Consider the following 20,570-nt stretch of genomic DNA (forward strand, 5'->3'; position numbering starts at 1 on the left):
CCTTTCATTGAATATGAACCTGTACAGTGAGAGGCAGAGCTGGCTGGGGGCAGCAGGGACTGGGAAATGGAAGAGTAGCCCCAAACTTTACAGGGCCCGCCCCAGGGAGAGTCATGTATCCACGTAACTAGGGCAAGCCTGACAAGCCAGGAGTTGGTATTTCTGCAAATAAGTTTCTTTCTAGGAGAGGAGCTCATTATTCCAGGAATCGCATTTGCAAATTCATGAAGGTAAAAATTGCACCAATTAAGAATCCCGCCTTTTCTTCTCCAAATGAATAGAAGCTCAAAATACTGCCAAAGAAAATCCCAGGTCAAATTCCAGCAGCAAATATCCCTTACTGCCAGAAACATGCCTCACAGATGTGGGGAGCACTACTTGGCACAGCGCCTCCACTTAGCGTCCTGCACCTTGTCATTGCCGGCGTGTTCTTTCCTTCATTCGTTCAACAAGTGCCTGTTAGTCTGCGTTAAGTTGCTTAGGAAGCTGAGGTCTCAGCCCCAGATGAGATCTCCATTTAGAAGATAACCTAGAGTGGCCTTTTCCTTGAGAAATACAATGATGTTCCAGGGCTCTAGTCCTATCTTTCAGAGTTGCTTTGCCTCCCAAAACTGAGCAGGTCTTGAAGAAGCCACTGGGAAAAGCCAAAGGTTACAGAGCCACAGCCTTCAGGATTCCCTTGCTCTGGAGTCCCAGCCCGGGGCAACACAGTCCACTCTCTGTCTGCTTCAGCAGCAGATTCCAGGAGAGTCTGAACACCAGGTCCTCATCTAGTGAGGTCATTTGCACCTCCTGATCCTGCAGGTTGGTGCTTCTGGGTGCAAAGCCAGAGCAGTGAAGAGTAAAATCAAACGACATCAAAATTATATCCTACACATCCTGTGCCGACAACCCCTCAGCCCCAGAAGCACCATTTCGGTCGGCCTGTGTGCCAGGCTCCCTCCATCTTTTTCCCGGGACGTGCAAGTGACTCTTACACCTGAGGTGCCCCAAACAGTGGCATTGTGTGTCTCTGAACACAATGCAAATCACTTGCTCCAGCACCTGTCTGTGCATCTATCAAACGGATCACCACCTACAGGGCGCTGCCAGGTGTTGGGCACTGTGCTCGGCACAGATTCAGATGATGTGATCCTTGGGGAACCCCGCCAGGTTGGCACTGTTTTGAACGCCGCTTTAAAGAGGAACAGACCAGGTCACAGAGGGTGTAAGTTATTCGGCTCCAGTCACCCAGGGCTGAGGGTTAAACCTAGTCTTCTGATGACAGTGAATTCCACTGTTGGACTGCACGACAGTGTCCAGGCTGCTGTGAGGACAAAGACGGCCAGGACTGAGCATGAGTCTCTCTGCCTCCCCAGCACCTTGCAGAGGGCCCAGCGCACAGTAGGCTCCACTAAGTGAATGTGTGAGCGAGTCGGTGAGTGAGCCGGTCTCGGTGTTGACCCCTGACACAGTTCCAGAACAGAGAAACATAACATCCAAATGAAATTCGAGGGAGGAATTCACCCAGCAGGTCTATTATCAAGGTGTTTGATTTAAGATCTATGTTTTCTGAACATTTTTGCAATTATTCTCCTTTAAAATGATTCACTTAACACCCCACCACCATGAGGTAAGAGCCACGGAGACATGGCCAACAGAAACGCGCCCACTTAGGCAGGTACGCCTCGCTTGAAGAACAACTGGGATATGAATTCCAATACCTATGTGGAAGCGTATATAGGGAGAGGCACTCAGTTATAAAAAGGATTCACCATAAGGTTCCTCCAAATAGCTTGTTGCCTTGGAAATTCACTTTTAAATGTCTGATTTCAACACCTTCCAATAAACCCCTCTTTTTAACTTCGGGCTGTGCTAAGGAACACAGCCAATCAATTGCACCGGCATCTCTCCCGTTTGTTGTGCTTCACGGAGGTTACTTTTTTTTTTTTTTTCAAATTAAGGTTTGTGGCAACCCTGCACTGCGGAAACCTCTCAGCACCATTTTTGCAACAGGCTCCAATGGTGGTTCGAATTCTTTAGCAATCAAGTATTTTTTAACTAAGGTGTGTACATGGTTCTGTTAGACATAATATAACTCTTACATGCACTGGGAAAAGACTCGCTGGATTGAGGTGGTCTGGAAGCAAACCCACCGCATGTCCGAGGAATGCCTGCCGTTACTAGGAGGAGTGAGTGGCTTCACGTTACAAAAGTCCAGGCCAACATCAGAAACTACTGCGTGCACCTGGCTGTGACAGAGCTCCAGAAACGTAACAACATCCCTAGCCCCACAAAATCAGAATTACAAGGCAGCCTTTTGTGACACAATTAGGTCTCATTTCCAAGGAATGGGCCCCAACGAAGCAAATTAAAAATTCAAAGCCTTTTCACTTTCAGTCAGCGAACGACTGAGATGACAATAGATCCCAAATTTAGGAACTTAACACTATCATTACAGCCGCGAGGGTCAGACTATCAGAACCATTCATTATGATATCTGCTTAGACTGTAATTAAATTCATTTTGACATGAATATTCATATTTTTCTGTAATTGTTGGTATAAAAGTAAGTCTGAATGTCAATCTTCTCCCTCAAGGAAAGTAGCATCCGAAACATTTCTATGGAGAAACAAGGCTACCTAAAATGGCAAATGAATGCTTCCCTTTCCAGCAACGTACACAACAGTTATTCCTCTCAAGGCGTCTCAAGGAAGGCAGCACCCACCCTGTCCAAGGCTTCAGGCACCGGGTTTGTCTGTGTGATGGGAGAGCCTTGGTCGGACTCCAGTCTCAGAGGGTCGGTCACCCTGGTCTCTGGCATCTTAAAGGGCACACACCAATTTTCTTGATTCTATTACTATTCCCACCACACAGCATGAAGCTTCCAGTTTTCTTGTTTTATCTAATGCAATGGAAATGGCTGGCTTTTGTCATGCCATATACGTAGGCCAACAGGAAGGACAGAGAAGCTGCAGACTGTCAAGTGATCTGAACCAGGCAAGGTGCCTGGGTCACCCCAGGGCACACAGAGCAGACTTGCTGAGGCGCCTGCTCTGGAGCACATGGAAAACCTCCACTCGGCCAAGGCCACCACACGGGGGGGGGGGGGGGGGGGGGTGCAGCGGGGGGTGCTCGGTCGCCAAGCAGGTCCATTGCAGCGCTTCAGCCAAAATGGAGGCTGATGCCAGTAGCCAGCTAAGAGCATTTAGTAAATTTGTGCCTTGCTTGTTTGTTTTTGTGCTGTTCACCAAGGATCACTGCCCATGGGTTTAAATGAAACCCTCGATTAAAGCCTTTCCTCTCTTAAAAAAAAAAAAGAACGACAACAATAAAAAGAAATCAAAGGAAAAAACAAGGACTTGCTGCAACTCCCTTCACACATTTGTTTGGCCTCCACAGCAACAAACAAACAAACAAACAAAAAAACTCTAAATTTTAGGAAAAGATGCTTGGACACTATTGTTGAGCACCTGCTATGCTCTGGGTACCTTTGTTGGCACGAGATCTAGAGTGCGCGTCCTCAAAGGGGCAACACTGCTCCTCAGGGGCTGAAAACTAGTGTTTGAGGGATGGTAAATTTTCTTTTTACATGTAGAGCACAGATATATGAGGTCTGCCTGGAAAAAGTCCAGCCACTGTTAATATAATGAGAATGATTTTCATGACATTGATGTAACCTGGCAGCCAAGGAGAGTGGTCTGGAATGTGCATGGGTGAACAATGAAGACTTCACTGTACTAGTCAGTGGGGGCAGTGGATGCTGTTGAGTGAGCATGTGTACTGTGTGGCCGTCCCATTCAAAATGACTGAGTGAGTATGAATCTGCATCAAATTTTGTGTTCAAGTTGAACACCCCTCTGTGGAAACTACATCTGGATAATTCAGAAGGCCGCAGCAATGGGCAACTGGTAACTGGCAGCTTTATCACGACAATGAGCCGGTACATACATCACATCTCATGCAGTTTTTTGGTGAAACATCAAATCACTCAGGTGACTCAGCCTCCCTACAGCCCAGATTTGGTGCCCTGTGACTTCTGGCTTTTCCCAAAACTAAGATCACCTCTGAAAGGGAAGAGATTTCAGACTGTTGATGGGATTCAAGAAAATATGACGGGGCAGCTTATGGCAATTGGGAAGACTGTGTGAGGTCCCAAGGTGCCCCCTTTGAAGGGGACTGAGGTGTCACTGTCCCATGTAGTTTCTTAGATCTTGTTCTTCTTTGACAAATGTCTCTATTTTTCATATTGCATGTCTGGGTACCTTCTGGACAAGCCTTATACATATAGTACATAAACAGATGTGTGGTATATTTGTAGCATTAAAATTTCATGGAGGGGGAAATTATGTCTAAATATGTCCAGGAAAAAATATGTCCAAAAGATCTCTTTGAAAGAGTGACTATGAAAAAAGTTGAGAACACTGGTCTGGAGCAATGCATAGGCAAAAACTCTTCCCCCCGTGGAGCCGACATCCCACTGGGACAGACAGACAACAAGCAGCCAGTGGGACGTGCACAGCTCACTGCGTGTGAGTGCCACGGAGACAGACGACGCTGGGACAGGAGGTGAGGGCTGGCTGGAAAGGGACAGGGGATGAGGGATGTAAAACAGAAGGAAACCTCCACTTCTATTCATTCCTCAGTTTTACTTCCATTTGTGGCCACTAATGAGGTGAGAAAAAGGAAGCTCTGATGACAGATGAGGAGGGCAGCCCTGTGACTCAGGACAGCTATAACACGGGGGGCGAGGGAGTGTGGTGGCCAGATAACAGAGCTATATAGTATAAGGGGGGAGGGGTCATCTGCTCCCAAATACTGAGGAACATCATGAAATTTCTAACGACACTACTTTGAAACACCAGCTTTGACAGCATATTTTCAGCCATTCATACGCTCCCTTTAATTTCCTCTTTCCTCACAGTTGAATGCTCAGTTGACCATCTTAATTCCAATGTCCATCCATTTGAGACCAAGGATTTGCCACCTGGGGCACACTTAGTGATTCCCGCATTCACTGCACCTTTATCAGCCCTAAGCCTCAAACCCGTCATTCTCCTATTATCACACGTTCATGAAATATTGAGCAAAATAAAATGCACTGAAAGTTCAAAGACTGGCTCAACTATGGAGGGCTGTGCACGCAAAGGTAATGATGTTACCAAAAGGATGAACTGCGTGGCCAGCAGACCCTGCCAGGGCGCAGGATGTGTCTCAGGGACCAGCTTAACGGTGACATAGCACTAGCGAGGGTAGGGACATCCACAGGCATCAATTCATACCATACCAAAGTGGGGCTTATGCACAAGTTGAATCTGGAAAAGTCAAACCACTGTAGTGTACCCACCTAGAAGGTAATAAAATTTCAAGAGTTTCTTCATCGGGTTTACTCCAGAGACGTTCTTCCCTTAACTAAGACTGCTACGAAGTTTCCAACTTCCTGTAACACTCCCACGGCTTTGCAGATGCGGGAGTTATCCTCCGAGGGAGCAGCTGATGATGTGCAAGGAAGAACCGCACAGCTCAGCACTGTTCCTAGGCGAGGCTCAGCCTCCCTGTAGCTTTGCCACAACTTTTCTATGGGGAAATTAACAAGAAAAGCTCTTGGCTTAATATATTATTGGAACATGGCTACAAGCTAATTGGAAAAGCGAAATCACAGGGAAATGCTGCTCACTGCTGTATGTCTCCCAGACAAACCGGGACAGAGAACTGAGTGCCATGTAGGCAGCATGTGTGGGTACCTCCCTGCACCTTTAGCCATACTCTTCCTTGGAATAAGTGACATGCTTTCAAGAAGCAGACTGTAAAACTGAGGCCCATAAGGAGGAAAGAGCCAAATAAAAATCCTTAAAGAATGTCAGCTGGGAAAGGGATCGGGTGTGAAATCAAAAGGCCAGTTCATACCTGAGTCCCAACGCACCCACACACGCCCAGATTTAAGAGCCAGTGAGAAATGTGAAAAAGCCTCACCCCCTGGAGGTGGCCAGGGGAGGTGCAGAAACTGTCTCTGCCGAACAGACCAGTGACCTCACTGAGACACATGCCCTCATAAAGATTTCTAAATCTCTGCCCAGGTTTTCCCCCTTAAATAAAACCATTACTCTGCCTGTTTAATAACAAGAGGGGGCCCCGCAGAGACATGTGCAGGTCACACGAGACCCTGCCCCTCTCACAGAATGCCGCCACAGCCAGGGGCACAATCAGCCAACCTGCCCGGCGGTTTGGCCCCTCGTGTTAACATGGTGTGCGCATGCCTAGCCCAACTCGGCAGGCACTTGTTCACACGTGGTGCATCTCAAGTGTAAAACAGTTCAGTTCATTTTCTTGGTTCTCATTTGTGCTTCTAACGTTACTCTTGGAAAAACGATAACACACCTCAAATCCCTCCACAAAGCTTTACACTGAAACATCAGCCAAATCAGCCCAAAAGCCACGCTAGGAAACCCAGCATTTCCGAGTGCGGCTCCCCAGGATGGCAGGGGTGTGCACACAGCAGGAAGCTGGTTAGCCCTCTGCCAGCGAGCGTGCAGGCTTGGAGACAGTGCCGCCCTGTGCTCAGGTGCCACCTCTGCCACCTTCTACTTTGGCTTGAGCGAGTTACTCATTACCAGCCTCCCTTTTACTCAATATAGAATGGGGGTAGGAAAAGCAGCCGCCTCCAGGAGGCACTGTGAGCATGAGATGGGCAGTGTGCACCGTCACTGGCAGAGTGATTGGCATGCAGTACCACTCAATAGACTGCTGTCGGCATCACCAACAGGCACTAGTAGGTATGAAGAACGTTTAATCTTCACTCGGCCCCTACCCAGGTGCTCCAGGTAGCTACTTCCCTACACAGCACCTTCCCTCAAAGGCTCCAAACATGTGTGCCCACACTCAAACACAAGCTTGGACCATCCACATGCTCCTCTGCAGCGAGGGCATGGAGCACGGCGTCCCGGCACGCCCATTTGCTGGAGCAGGGTTCCCCGACTGACCACGCATCAGAATCACCTGCAAGGCTTGTAAACACAGAGGTTCCTGGGCCTGTCCTTGAAGATACTGAGTCAGTGTATCAGCAGTGGGGCTCAGAATGTGCAGGTCCCAAGTGTTGGTCCGAGGGCCACACTTTGAGAACCACTGTCATACAGGCCTAGCCCCCTCATGAGCATCCAGGATGCTGGCAAGCAGGCACCTCCCCTGCAGGGGGCCTCCCTGTCTCCTGCAACCCGAAGGACCCAAGGCCACAGCCCAACAAGGCTGTCCACGGCACTTGTGGAGACCAGATTACCAGTGGGCTGCACACCCTCCTGCCCAGCCATCGTCCCCTCCCCCACGTTGACACAATACCACAGCACACTGCTAATCCTTTCATGCTAATTCTTTCTGGAATCGGGGAGTTGTCATTTTCCTCACACCGAGAAGTAAAAGACAGCAGACGTTTCCAGCAGAAACGCCTCTGCATTCTTCATGATGTCGTTCAGCTGCTGCCAGAATCAAACTAGTGACCAATCTAATCTGTTTACCACAGTCACTGTGGCCTGATCTTCTCACCCTGAGGGCTGGAGTGCTGAGCTGCCGGGTGTCCACACTGGTGCCCAGGAAGAGGTGCTGGGCCACAAAGTGCCGCATACACAGACTGGGTCTTTACTGCTACGGAGGCCACACGGAGGATCGTCTCCAATTACAGCTGCTTACCCTTTCCAAGGGCTGCCCGCCTCCCTCAGGGTCATGTCCAAACCCCAACATGGCACACCGACCCTTTGTAACCAGACTCCACGCACCCCCACAGCTTCCACAGCCTCCGTTCTCATGCACCCCAGGCACCTGCACCCAAGGGCTCACTACTCCCCATCCTTAAACCTGAACACAGGCTGCTTCCTCTGTCTGGGAGACGGCCCTCCCCTGCCTTCCCACAGGTCCAACTCCCACTCATCCTCCCCCTATCACTACTGTCTGCCCCAACAGTGCCTAGTAGGCACAGAATTGTGTCCCTCCTGAATTCATGTTGAAGTTCTAACCCCCTATGTAGAGGGAGCCTTTGGGACATAATTAGAGCTGAATGAGGTTACAAGAGTGGGGCCCCCAGGATGGAATTAGTGCCCTTATAAGAAGAGAAACAAACACCAGAGCTCCTTCTGTGTCACGTGAGGGTCCAGCAAGAACAAGGCTGCCTGAGAGCCAGGAAGAGAGCTCCCGCCAAGGAACAAACCTGCCGGCACCCTGACCTGGGACTTCCAGCTTGCAGTGCTGCAAGGAGTAAGCATCTGTTGTTAATCAACTGGTTCTATGATATTCTGTTGCAGCAGCCCGAGCTGACTAATGCAGGGCCCCCTACCTCCTTATCAAAGCATTCACGTTCCTGATGATTATTTGTATCCAGATTGTAAGCTTTGTGAGGCCAAGACACACTCATTGACCAGGTTACCTCTAGAATACCGTAAAGCTAACATAGGTGCTCAGAAAATATTTACAGGTTAATGAACAAAGGAATGAAAGAACGAGTGAACAGCTAAGAGCCTCCTTTATCCATTTGCTAAATGAGGCATTTTGACTGAGGATTTCCATCAAGCTGTGTGACCAGGGAACGCATCAGGGACCCGAGAGCAGCTGTAGGGGGCCAGGACACCTGCTCCAGGCCAGTTCTGTGCCAGGTGAGCTGCTCAGACTCCAGCCTCTAAGGTGATGCAGAAGGACTCTTAAACCCAGCAACCCTCAAAGCAGGAGCCTTGAAACACTGGGATTCCAAAGAAAGTGCCTCAGCATCCGTCACAGAACCCAAGAGGCAGGCCAACCTCGGAAATGCTGCTTGAGCCGGTTGTGGGTACCGGGTTCTAGGTGAGACTTCATTTGAGAGGAAAATCAATTACGCTGCTTACTAAAAATCACAAAAAAGAAACCTGAAAATCATGGCTGCAGTCCCAAGTGGTAGTCCCATCAGGGGCCTTGTCTCACGGAGAAGAACTACCCAAGGATAGGGAGTTGAGTAATTTACTGTATGATGCTTTAAGTCAGATTATTTCATGGAGTTTTGAAATCCTGGTGGTCTTCTGGCTCTGGTATCATCAAAATGCAATAAGAACTGTGGGGAAATTGGCATCTATTGCCCAACACAGTGCCAGCCCAAGGGCTTTCCGTTTTGGTTTAAGGAACAAACCAGCCTGTGTAGCGATGTCTGCAGAGTGAGGCGACCAGGCAACCATGTCAAAGCCCACAATGCTCGTAGAATAAAGGCCCGTGGCTGCAGAAGAGATTCCTGGGTTTTGCAAACAGAGATGAGGGCGAGTTATCACAGGGCTCCTAGGAGCAAAGCAACAGCCAATACTCGCATTAATTCCAGACTAAAGACCACCAGCATGGACCTCTGCCACACAGCACGCCTCCCAGACCCTCTCATGCTCCAGGCCTTTGCTGCCCTGTCCCTGGGCACTCTCATGGGCCACAGGGGCTGACGGGGGCAGCTATGCCTATGAGCAGGGACCACGAGGCTCTGCAGCCTGGACTTTTTCCCACGCGCACCCAACCCAGGAAAAGCGTAAGTTCTGTTTCCTTCACAAAGCTGATGAGACAAAAACGAAACAATGAGCCAACCAGCCTATTTTCTTCTTTTCATTCCCTCCCCGTCACTCAGCAGAGAGCAATGCGGGACCTTCTGACCAGCGCCAGTTGATGTGAGAAGAATGAAGGACGTAAGGAAGCTCCGGCACATGGCAGGGACACGTGCAGAGAGGGCTCTGGCCAGCATCCCTGACCCAGGGGGGTGCAGCTGCACAGGTGGCTCCCAGGCCGTCCGGCCAGCCCCCGACCTGCACACACCTCTGAAGCACCTTTCTAAGGCCCACCCAGTACCTGATGGAAACACTGAGGGTCTTCGGAATGCACGTGCACGTTACTCAGGTGGAACTGCAGTAAGTGCAGAGATTTTTTTTTTAATCACCTCTATGAACATTTTAAATACAATTTTTGCTGAGGGGCAGAAAGCTTATGCAAATACATTCTTTTCAGTTTAATTATTATAAAGCAGCTCTTGCCCAGATAATGGATTTACCTCTGAGCACTGTCAGAATTCAGGAACAATCTAAACATGCCTCTGCCATCACCTCGGCTGGGTGCACGAATCTGTGAGGACTGAGTCTGGGTGCTGACGTCAATCCCTTCGGCAGCAAGACACGTTCCTACATGGCAAGTAAAGGCCCGGGAGCAGCCAGGCTGCACTGCCGGGGCCTCGGAGGTTCTGACGGGGTAGACGTGATGAAGCTGCTCCTGCACAGGCACCCGGTCTCTGCTAGACACGCAAAGGGAACCCCCGACCGCTCTAGTCTAGGACTCAACAGGAAACGTAGGGAGCAAAACGAAATGATGGGCTTACTTTGCCCTCTCCTTCAGCTAAGAATGGTGAGACACAGGGGAGAGTAAAGGAAGAGAACAGTGGGTTCTGATCTTGGGGCGAGTCTGAATCAGGACCCCCGAATGCACATGGAGGAAACTCCACCCAGATGAGCTAGGGCAAGGGACACCCCTCACTAGCTCATATAAACTAACAGCTCAACGTGGCTAGTTTGAGGGTGGCTGGGGCCAGGGGCTGGCCTACCACAGAGTCATGGAAGCATGACCTCTGACAGCTCCCGGAGTCACCGAGGGGTGTGGATTCTATGGAAAAGTTCCACTCCCGTTTGAATCACAAGGGTGCAGAGGTGGAGAGGCACGCCTCCTAGTGGAGTGGACGCCACTAGAAAAGTGGACTCTACTGCTCCGAGAAGACGGCACAGCAGATGTCCAGGACAGAGAAGGCGGAGGACAGACAGGCTGAGAGCAGCTTCTCACTGCTGTGGAGTGGCGGACGGGGGGAGCTTCCGGCCTCTGAAGAAAAGGCAATCCAAGTGTCCCTGGGCCCGCTCCTCAGACAGGAGAAGAACCCCGTGTGACAAAAGGGGCTGGTCGAAGACGGGACTGGCTGCTCTGGACCCTGAGCTTCCGCTGTCTTTCTTTACGTACAAATATCTGTCAGGCCCCCAGAGTTAGCCCCAACACCAGCTCAGAGCTGCTGAGGGCAGGAAGGGAGCACATCGGGTTAGCCTCACGTGCAGTAGGCCTTCAGAATGTGGGGCAGGAGCCCTGTCTTGAACCGAGAGCATCCCTGAAGACAGACGGGCCGGCTGAGTTAAATTTTCCTTGGAAAGAAAGGTCACCTCGCCGCCCGCCGCAGAGTGACGGGAGGAGCCACGGAGAGCAACCCGAACGGCTGCAGCCTGAGCCGCGGGTTGGAGAGCAGCAGCCCAGATGAGCCCGAAGGATGAAACACACATTACCATGAGCCTTCGGTACTCTGTAAGGAGAAAACTACAAGTGGCTTCATCTCTCAAAATATATTTTAAGAATATTAGTATCACTGATCACTAAATCAGAACAAAATTGATATTCATTAATTTCCACTAACCTATCAACTTTGGGAGGAAAATTGTAGACGGCACGTGGCTCAGCCCTTCTCTGCAGTCTCCTGGAAGCGTCACAGCAGGGGCCGCCGTGGTCGTCCGTGGTGCTTCCAGAACACGCTAGACCTGATTCCACCACATCGTGCATCCCTTTCCTTTGAAATTTTTATTGAAATCACTGTAGACCCACTAGCAGTTGCAAAATATATTTCAGAGAGCTCCCACATACTTTTATCCAGCCTCGCCTAATGATGACATTTTACAAAACTATGACACAAAAAAATCACAACCAGACCTTCACATTGACACAATCCATCGATCTTATCTAGATTTTACACATTTTACTTACACTGTGTGTGTGTGTGTGTGTGTGTGTGTGTGTGTGTTTAGTCCTATGGACTTTCGTCATGCAGAGGCTCATGTGTCTACCAAACACACAGTCAAAACACAAAACGGTGCCGCCACAGCCAGGGTCACTCGTGTCACCACTTTATAACCACACCCTCCTCCTCCCTGACCCCAGCTTAGTCCCCTACCATCTCTATCCACTGACAACTCACCTTTCCTTTATTTTTAAAATTTTGGCATTCTGAAAATTTTATATAAATGAAACCACACATTATACAACCTTTGGAATTGGATTTTTTCACTCAGCAAAATTCCCTGGAGATTCGTCCAAACCATTGCATGGATCACTACTGCATTCCCATGGGACTGCCAAGCACTATTCCAGCTACGGCTGTGCCATAGTCACCCGAACCCGCCTGCGGCAGAGCCTCCGGCCTGAGGGGCTTTTAGCTCTTACAAATGGAGCTGCTGTAAGCATTGGTGTGCATACCTTAAACTTATATGGTGTTATATGTCAATTATAACTCAATAACACTGGATTAAGAAAAGAGAATACAAAAAATGGCAGAATTTACCTAGCCATTTGGAAATTGGTATATTTTTCTGTATGTGAGCTATACACTTTTATTGTGCTTACAAAGTCAGTGGTTACAGAATTCATTTGACTTTCACTACCTCCGATATGTTCAGTTTTGCTCATTCACATAAAGCAATCTCTTATGTTTAAAAAAATTTATGTACAGGTTTCTGTATGAACATAAATTTTTATTTTTCTGGGATGAATGCTCAAGAGTGCAATTGTTGAATTCTGTACCATTTTACATCCCCACCAATGCTGGTGAGTAATTTGGTTTTCCCACCCTCGCCAGCATTCAGAGTTGCCAGTGCGTTTTGTTTTCGTCGCCCTGGTCAGTGCGCTGTGATCTCCCTCCATTCTTTCAGCCTGCGTCTCCCTGATGATGGACAAACGTCACTTCAGGTGGTTCTCTGCCTTCGGTCCATCCTCTGTGTTGAAAAGACTCTTCATGCCCATTTTCTAATTGGCTTTTAACTTGAGTTTTGAGAGTTCTTTATACCTTCTCTGGATACTCATCCTTTGTCAGGTATGCAGTCTGTAAACATTTCTAGTCTATAGCTTGTCTTTCCATCTTCTCATAGGGTCATTTGCAGACAACAAGTATTTTTAACATTTTGATGAAGTCCAACTTACAAATTCTCCTTTTATGGATGATGCTTTTGTTGTCAAGTCTAACACTCTTTGGCTAGCCCTAGGTCCTGAAGATTTTCTCCTGTGTTTCTTTCCCCTAGAAGTTTTAGTTTCACATGTAAGCCCATGGTCCTTTTTAAGTCAACACTCATATAAGGTTTAAGTTGAGGGGGTTTTTTTGTTTGTTTGTTTGTTTGATTTTGCCTATGGATGTCCCACTGCTCCAGCACCATTTGTAGAAAGGCTACCTTTCCTCCAACGAAATGCTTTTTCACCTTTGTCAACGATCAGTTCAGCAGGTGTGTCGGGTTCCACCTCCAGGTTCTCTGTTCTCTTCCACAAATACTGTGTGCAGCCTCTGCTGCTACCACACTGTCCGGATTCCTGCGGCCACAGAATGAGCCTTAATAGAAGGCAGAGTGATTCCTGCTATTGATTCTTCATTGTCAAGATCACTTTAGCTATCCTAAGGCCTGAGTCTTTCCATATAAATTTTAGAATAACCTTCTCTATGCCTACAAAAAAAAACTTGCTGGAATTTTTATCAAATTTTCTCTAAACCTGTGTATTAGTCTGGGGAGAGTGGACACGTTTACCATGTCGAGATCTACAAACTCAGCTTCAGATCTTCAGATCTACGAGTTTCAGACCCACGAACAGTCTAGTAATTTAGGTCCACTTTACTCACTTCACTCGGTATTTTGTAATATTCAGTATACACATCCCATACATAATTTAAGTGTATATCTAAATATTTCATCCCCTTTGGAATGATCACAAGGTGCTTTGTGTTAATTGCAGTTGTCACCTATTCATTGCTGGTATACAGAAATCTGATTGACTTTTTATGTTTACCTTGTATCCTGCAACCTGAACTCACTTATTCTAGGAGGTTTTTAAAAATTATTTTGGGTTTTTTTTCCTACACAGATAACCATGTCATCTACAAATAGGCACAGTGGAAGTGTGCCATTCTTTCCAATGTCTCTTGTTTCTTTCCTCGCTTTACTGCAGTGGCTAGAATTTCCAGTACTATGGTGAGGAAGAGCGGGGAGAGCTGATTTTCTGCCTCTTTCCTCAGGCAAAGGGTTTCCCCAGGCCTGGCCACCCAGTGTCCCTTGGTCGGGAAGGAGAGATGGGCTCATGGAGATGAAGACACGTCCCTGACTAATCATCCCTCGGCCACCCAGGTGTCTCTGGCTAGGGGAGGCGCATTTCACAGGGATTAAAACAAAAAAAAGCTCAGGACAGGTTACTTATTGTGGAGGGGCCTCTTTTGCCGGTGACCCCAGTAAGCCTGGTGTCTCCCAGTGGGGGACAGGAATCTCAGGTCCAACAGGGAAGGAGAACAGTTCCCTGGGCCCCCACGGTTCATGGAGCCAAGGTGTGGTTTGGGTTCGCCCAGGGTTGTCAAAGGGACTCCTGTTGCATCATGGGACGGATACACCTTGGGAACCTGCGCTGCTCTCTGACGCGAAGTTGTAAGTCAGGAAATAACACGCACGAGTCGCCTCCTGCCAGGTGCCGTGGGGAGAGGACACAGACGCGCTGCTGCTGTGCTCTTCTGTCCTCAGGTCCCAAACCAGCTCACCTTCCTCTCGCCACCTCTCAGAGTTCTCTTTGGTTGCCTCCTGTGCCATTTCCAGGATGTACTGTCACACTTAGAGGGAAGGGCAGGGAGGAACTCTATGCCATTTGTCCCAGCCAGCAGTTGCACGTAATGCCTTTGTATCTCATCCAAAGTTGGAGTGAGTGAAACCTTTTTTCAGTAGAATTCCAAATAATCCATGTAGGCGCTGCTCCCTATAGGAGGTGGAGCTGAGTCCCTGGCTTCCCTGACCACCCCCACCTGCGGGGGGCTAGGTATAGTGACTTGCTTCCAAAGAAGAGAGCTGGGAAAGGGGAAAGGCGCAGCTTCACAGAGAAGGCTGGAAGACACGCCCCTCTCCGAGTGGTGGGAGCCCGGAGGCTAGCCGACAGGCGGCACCAGAGGCCTTGAGCAGGTGGGCCTGGGTCAGGGGCACACGAGAACTCCCCATCTGTGTCCCATTGCATCTTCTCTGTCATTTAAAAGTATTTCAATATAAAAGCTCACTTTTGAAACATTAAATCAAGTGAAATATAATTTTACCACTAAATACCAAACATATGTCCCACAAAAGTTTCCCGCCGTGCAGCTGAGCATCCTTTATGTCGACACTAAAGGCATTAGTGCTGCACAACTTTTTCCCAAACAGCGACAGCCTGACAGCGGTCCGCCCAGTGCACTCTGCTCTGTCACAGGGACGGTGCTGATATGGACATCCGTGTGAAGAGGGAACTGTCAGTGTCGGCCTTCCAGTGGGTGGCGACCTGCCAACCCGACAGTCAGGGCTGAATTGTTGGCTAAGTGGGAGCTGAGGCCCATGGGAAGATCCAGAGTCACTCAGTCCTCTGTGAGTGAGTTTCTCTGGGTCATGTGAGCTATGGCACAGGACACTATAAGGACTCTGGAATGCTCCTCCTAAAACATCCAGACACAGGAGCCATGGCCAAGCACTCTGGGGGACATGTGTCACCTACAGAAAGATGGCACGTGTCTGGGTGTTTACGCACAGATTACCTCACAGTCAATGGGAAATGCAATGTGATCAGTACCCACTAGAGTGGCTTTAAGTAGACCCTTAATCAAGTAACTGCATTCTGAAACCCTAAAGACTTATTTTAACTGCTAGTTTCAACCTGACCCCTGGTGACACCGGTGATGACGAATGCTGACGAAACACACCCCTGATGAAGTAAGCGAGCTATGAGTTAGAGAAGTCAGTGGGGACAGAAAGGTGACTAGGTTGGAGGCATGTGTACAAGCAAATTGGGGGGTGGCTAGGTGTGCAAATGTGTACAAGACAGGTAGGCACACGTGCCTGTGTGAAAGCACCTAAGTGTATAAAGATTTATGACAAGTGTAGAGTGTCACAGTGGGGCAGGCGGGTGACAACTGCTGAATGTGTGTTTATGTGTAAGAGAAATGTGGGTACGTCTGCAAGGAGTGTGGGACTGTCGGTACGTGAGTGTGTAAGGCGGAACACATAATAAGTACCATACGAAGCACACGCAGACTGTGACCGTCAGCAAAGTAAACGTCTGTGTGGGGTGTGTAACTGAATATACCAGCCTAGGTTCAAGGCCTCTCCTTTGATTGAGACCCTGGACAAATGAACCTCTACTAGCAGGTTACAAGGCAGGACTGCCCTCAGACCCAGGCAGAGCGGGTCCGTACTCTGGCTCTTATCTGGCTGTACCCATCCCAATGGGTGGGGCTTCTGGGGTGCTTGCACAACATGCCCGTCCAGGGCTCATGCTTTCCCTTTCTATACCTGAGTCCCTGGAACCAAAATTTGCTGCCCAAATGGCCCTGATTCAACTTCCAGGGCCTGTCTGGGCCCTTTCTGCAGATATCTCCTTTCAAGGTGGCCTCGGCTGCCGGTGAGGGCTGTTTAGGCCTGAGAAGGGGCTACAGGGCTGCAGTCTGCAGGGAGGAGGGGGTTTATGATCAGAGTTTGGACGAGGAGGCCGAGTGTCTGCAAGCAAGCAAGGCCCTTGGTGGAGGAGAACGAAGCTGAGGGTGGGGGAGGAGGGGTGCTCTCTCCACGCGGCCACATCCCAGGACATAATGCAGGTTCATTTGTCAAGACAGGACAGAACATGTTACTGTAGTTTAACAGCATGTTTGCTTGGTTACATTTTAACTGAATCATTTAGGGTGTGTGAGCCCCCATTAACACTCTTGCCCCAGGTCCCACAGATGTTAGACCCAGCCTGTGCATGGATGCTGAATGCACAGGCTTCCCTGGGCTTCTGTGAGCCCCTCAACCCAGGGTCTAGCCCTCAGGCCTCTTGCCAGGGAGAGATGGGCTGCGGGTAAGGTCATTTCTGACCTGGATGGGGGGTGGGAAGTGTGAGGTTTACCACACACAGAGGTGTGCATCCTGTAGTCTCTAGGAAGCAGTTTATTTAGCACATCGACCCTAACCCACCACGCACACACAATACACCAAGGCAACATCTACTAAGCACAGAAATGGGTCAGTTTGGAAACTCTTAGGACTGGACAAGATACCCAGGAATAATTTAAGAGCTACATTCAGAAAACCATATTTGGTCTCTGGTAAACCCACAGCATCCTCACAGCCCCTAGTGGACTCCATTCAGATCTGATCACTCTGGGGTGACAACCAGCGTGGGGACGGGAGGCGCATTATCAAAAACCACTTTAGCACTGCTCTAGCTCCCAGCCTCACTGCCCTTCATAATGACTTTACCCAATTAGTTTGCGAGCAGTCTGCCTTTTATAGAACAGCCATGCCAGAGAAATGAATTCCGCACCCAGAAGGGAAGGGCACACAGGTGGCAATTGCATGGAACTCATTAATTGGCCTGAGCCTTTCAGGTGAAGTGAACTATCATTTCCTCAGTTTGGTAGCACTGTGTAGAGATGAGGTCAAGTGGGCAGCCCACCATGACTTTGCCTTCCTCCTGGCATTCGTGCATCCCAGGAAGCAGAACAAAGGCCTCCTGTGCCTGTCTGGGAGGCGGAGATCGGAGGCTAGGGGGAGGGGGGTGGGCACCTGCCCTCTGAGCCTGCCTCCCTCCATTGGTTAGTCCCAGCAAGGTTCATCATGCCCAAAGGGCATATGTAGAAAATATGCAAATCTGTGAACTGTTCCCACTCCTAAAGTGAAGTCTAATTAGTTTGCTAAAGACCTCTGCCTGGACAGAGGCTGTGAGTAAATGATGCTCTGTTGACATTTCACAAGAGCGTTTAATTTTCACAAGTTTCACAGGGAGCTAAGCTCAGCAAATACTCCCTTTGGTGAACAAGCCGTGAGGTGTTAAACAAATGATTAGCCTTTATTTCTGGAGAGTAAATGGAGGAAGTAAAGATGATTTGCCCTTATTCGCAGAGTCAACAAGTTAACCACTCCCAACACTCAGACTGAAGGAGAGAGGAGCAGTGCAGCGGTGGGGTGGCTCTCACACTTCAGGGCTGTCCTGGAGGCCTTATCAAAACAGAGCGCCAGGCCTCCTCCCTGGAGTTTCTCCCTCAGGGGGTCTGGGTGCTGCAGCTGGAGGATTTGCATTTCTCACAACTTTTCTGGGAAAGCAGACGCTGCTGCTGTGGGGGCAACACACGGAGGCCACTGCTCTAGGAAATGCTGTTTTACTCCCAATTATATACAATAACTCAAATTTTTAAAAAACACAGCATGGTGATTGAGAGTGTGGACTCTGCGGCACAACAGTTCCAGGTTGAAAGCACGATCCCAGCCCTTGCTAGCTGTCTGATCGTGGGCAAGTCGTGTTCGCCTCCTCAGAGTTAGTTTTCTGTAAGTTAAAAGTGGTTCTTACCATACGATCTCACCTTTAACAGGAACCTAATCAACAAAACAAACAAACAAACAAAATACAACCAAAGACACTGAAATTGAGAACAGGCTGACAGTGGCCAGAGGGGAGCGGGAGGGAATTTCAGGGGGAAAGGGGAAGGGTTTTCAGGAACAAGTATAAAGGACACATGGGCAAAAACAAGGCGGGGTGGAAACGGGAGGGAGGTGGGGAGGGCTGGGGGGGGGGCTGAGATGAGGGTAAAAGGCAGAAAACTGTACTTGAACAACAATTAAATTAAAAAAAATAATAAAAAGTATAAAAAAAGGTAATTCTTCACAGGACTGTATAGAGGACTACAATGAGCTAATATACATAGACCCACTCTACATATTAAACTACTTAATTTAACTAGTTAACCAATGACTGTTCTTAGTTTTTATTAATATGAATAAAATGTTAATAAACGATTTTCCACACTTTGTCTCCTCAGAGAGACAAGCCTTATCTTCATTAATAGTTTAAATCTGTAGCCACAAATACATTCTTAAGCAATCCCTGAAACTATGTGTTCCCTTTAAGCCAAACATGCTTCCTAAAATCTTGCCCACAACATGAAATTATTTAGAAAACGCTCCTTCACACAAAAGTCAATGCAACTTTTTAAAAATAAGTGCAAAAGCTCATAACTATTATGCATACAGGAAAACTCAAGACCAATCTCATTTATAAATATCGAGGCAAAAACAAGTAGCACATAAAATCAAGAAGTCTAGTAGGAAAATATCACATCATGACCACAGGGAGTTTAAGGAATGCAAAGATTTCTCAATATTAGTCAGTCCATCAAACTAGGTTATCATATTAACAGAGCTCAAGAGCAAAGTCATGTAACCGCCCCATAGACACTGAAAAAGTAATGAGCAAAATTCAACAACCATTCTTAATTACAACAACAACAAAAATCCTTCAATCAAACAAGAATAGAGGTATACTTCTCTGACATGATCAAATACAGTCCTCTCCACCCAAAGCTAGGATCACACTGAACCGGGCCACCCCAGGACAGCGGGCAGTGAGAATCAGGACCAAGACAGCAGTTCCTGCCATCACCGCATGAGGGGCAACCTCATTCACCTCCAATGAGGGGGAACCAGGGAAAGCCTCAAGTATAAACACTGCAAAAGAGTAGGTAAAACTAGGACAACCTGATTATATATTGGAAAGCCGTACCCCAAAAGAAAACAAGTAACAACTACCAAAAACTACAAGACAACTTACTCAGCAAGATACAAAATTAACTTGCAGATAGCCATAGCTTCCTTACGAACAAACCTGCACCAACTACAAGACCTAGTTCAAGAAAAAAATTCCATGTAATATAGTACTCATGAAATAAAATACTAAGGAACTGACTAAGTGAGAAATGCGTAAAATCTTTAGAAAGAAAACATAAAGCCCTTCTGAAGGGTGCAAACGACAACAAACAAACTGGAAGACGTACCACGTTCCTGGACAGTGAGACACACTCAGAGAGGCGTGCATTTTTCTTAAGGTAATTTATAAATGTAATATTCTAATGAAAACATTGTTTTTAATTTGTGAACTACACAAGTGTATCCTTAAGTATATTTGATAAGTAAATATATGACACTATCAAAAGAAGAAAAAACCTTACCATGAAAAGTAAGAAGGGAAGGCAGCCCCATCAGAGAACATAACATATTATAAAGGCTTACTTAACGATTACAATAGTGCATGCTGGTCCTGGAATATGACCATACAAACAAACAAATAGGTCAGAGTACAAAGTCCAGAAATCAATCCAAATATAAATAGGATTTCAGTACACAGCAATGCTGGCATCTTACAGCAGTGAAGGGAAAAAGTATATCCAACTAGTAACATAAGGACGCTAGATAGCATCTGAAGAAAAAAGTTTGTTCGCTACCTTATAATATATACCAACATAAATTCCAAATGTATAAAAAGAAAAAAAGATCAGAGGAATACATGGGAAAATTCCTTACTAACCCTGACATGGAAAGGCATTTTGAGTCATGTCTAAAAATCCAGAAGCCATAAAGGCAAGGTCAACAAACACAAGCATGTAAAAATGGAACTTTTATGTGGCAATTACAAAGTAAGCAAAGTCAAAAGGCAAACACCATCAGTAGGATGGTGGTTTCTTTATGTATTCAAATGATAGACAAAGGGCTCATCTCTCTAGTACATAAAAAGCTCCTAGCAATTAACAA

General features: G+C 47.7%; 1 protein-coding gene and 1 long non-coding RNA gene across 4 annotated transcripts in view; both read right to left on the reverse strand.

Annotated features, from left to right (window-relative positions):
• SPOCK1 (SPARC (osteonectin), cwcv and kazal like domains proteoglycan 1) overlaps nucleotides 1-20,570 on the reverse strand; it is a 459,872-nt gene that overhangs the window by 207,037 nt on the left and 232,265 nt on the right. The gene's annotated exons all lie outside the window — the stretch shown is intronic.
• Nucleotides 1,963-12,406, reverse strand: LOC118497907. Its single transcript, XR_004900421.1, has 3 exons — nucleotides 12,394-12,406; nucleotides 11,947-11,948; nucleotides 1,963-2,100 (listed from the first exon to the last, which is right to left on the reverse strand). It is a non-coding gene; the product is annotated as an uncharacterized LOC118497907 (long non-coding RNA).

Source organism: Phyllostomus discolor, chromosome 13 (assembly GCF_004126475.2).
Source record: "Phyllostomus discolor isolate MPI-MPIP mPhyDis1 chromosome 13, mPhyDis1.pri.v3, whole genome shotgun sequence".
NCBI lineage: Eukaryota > Metazoa > Chordata > Mammalia > Chiroptera > Phyllostomidae > Phyllostomus > Phyllostomus discolor.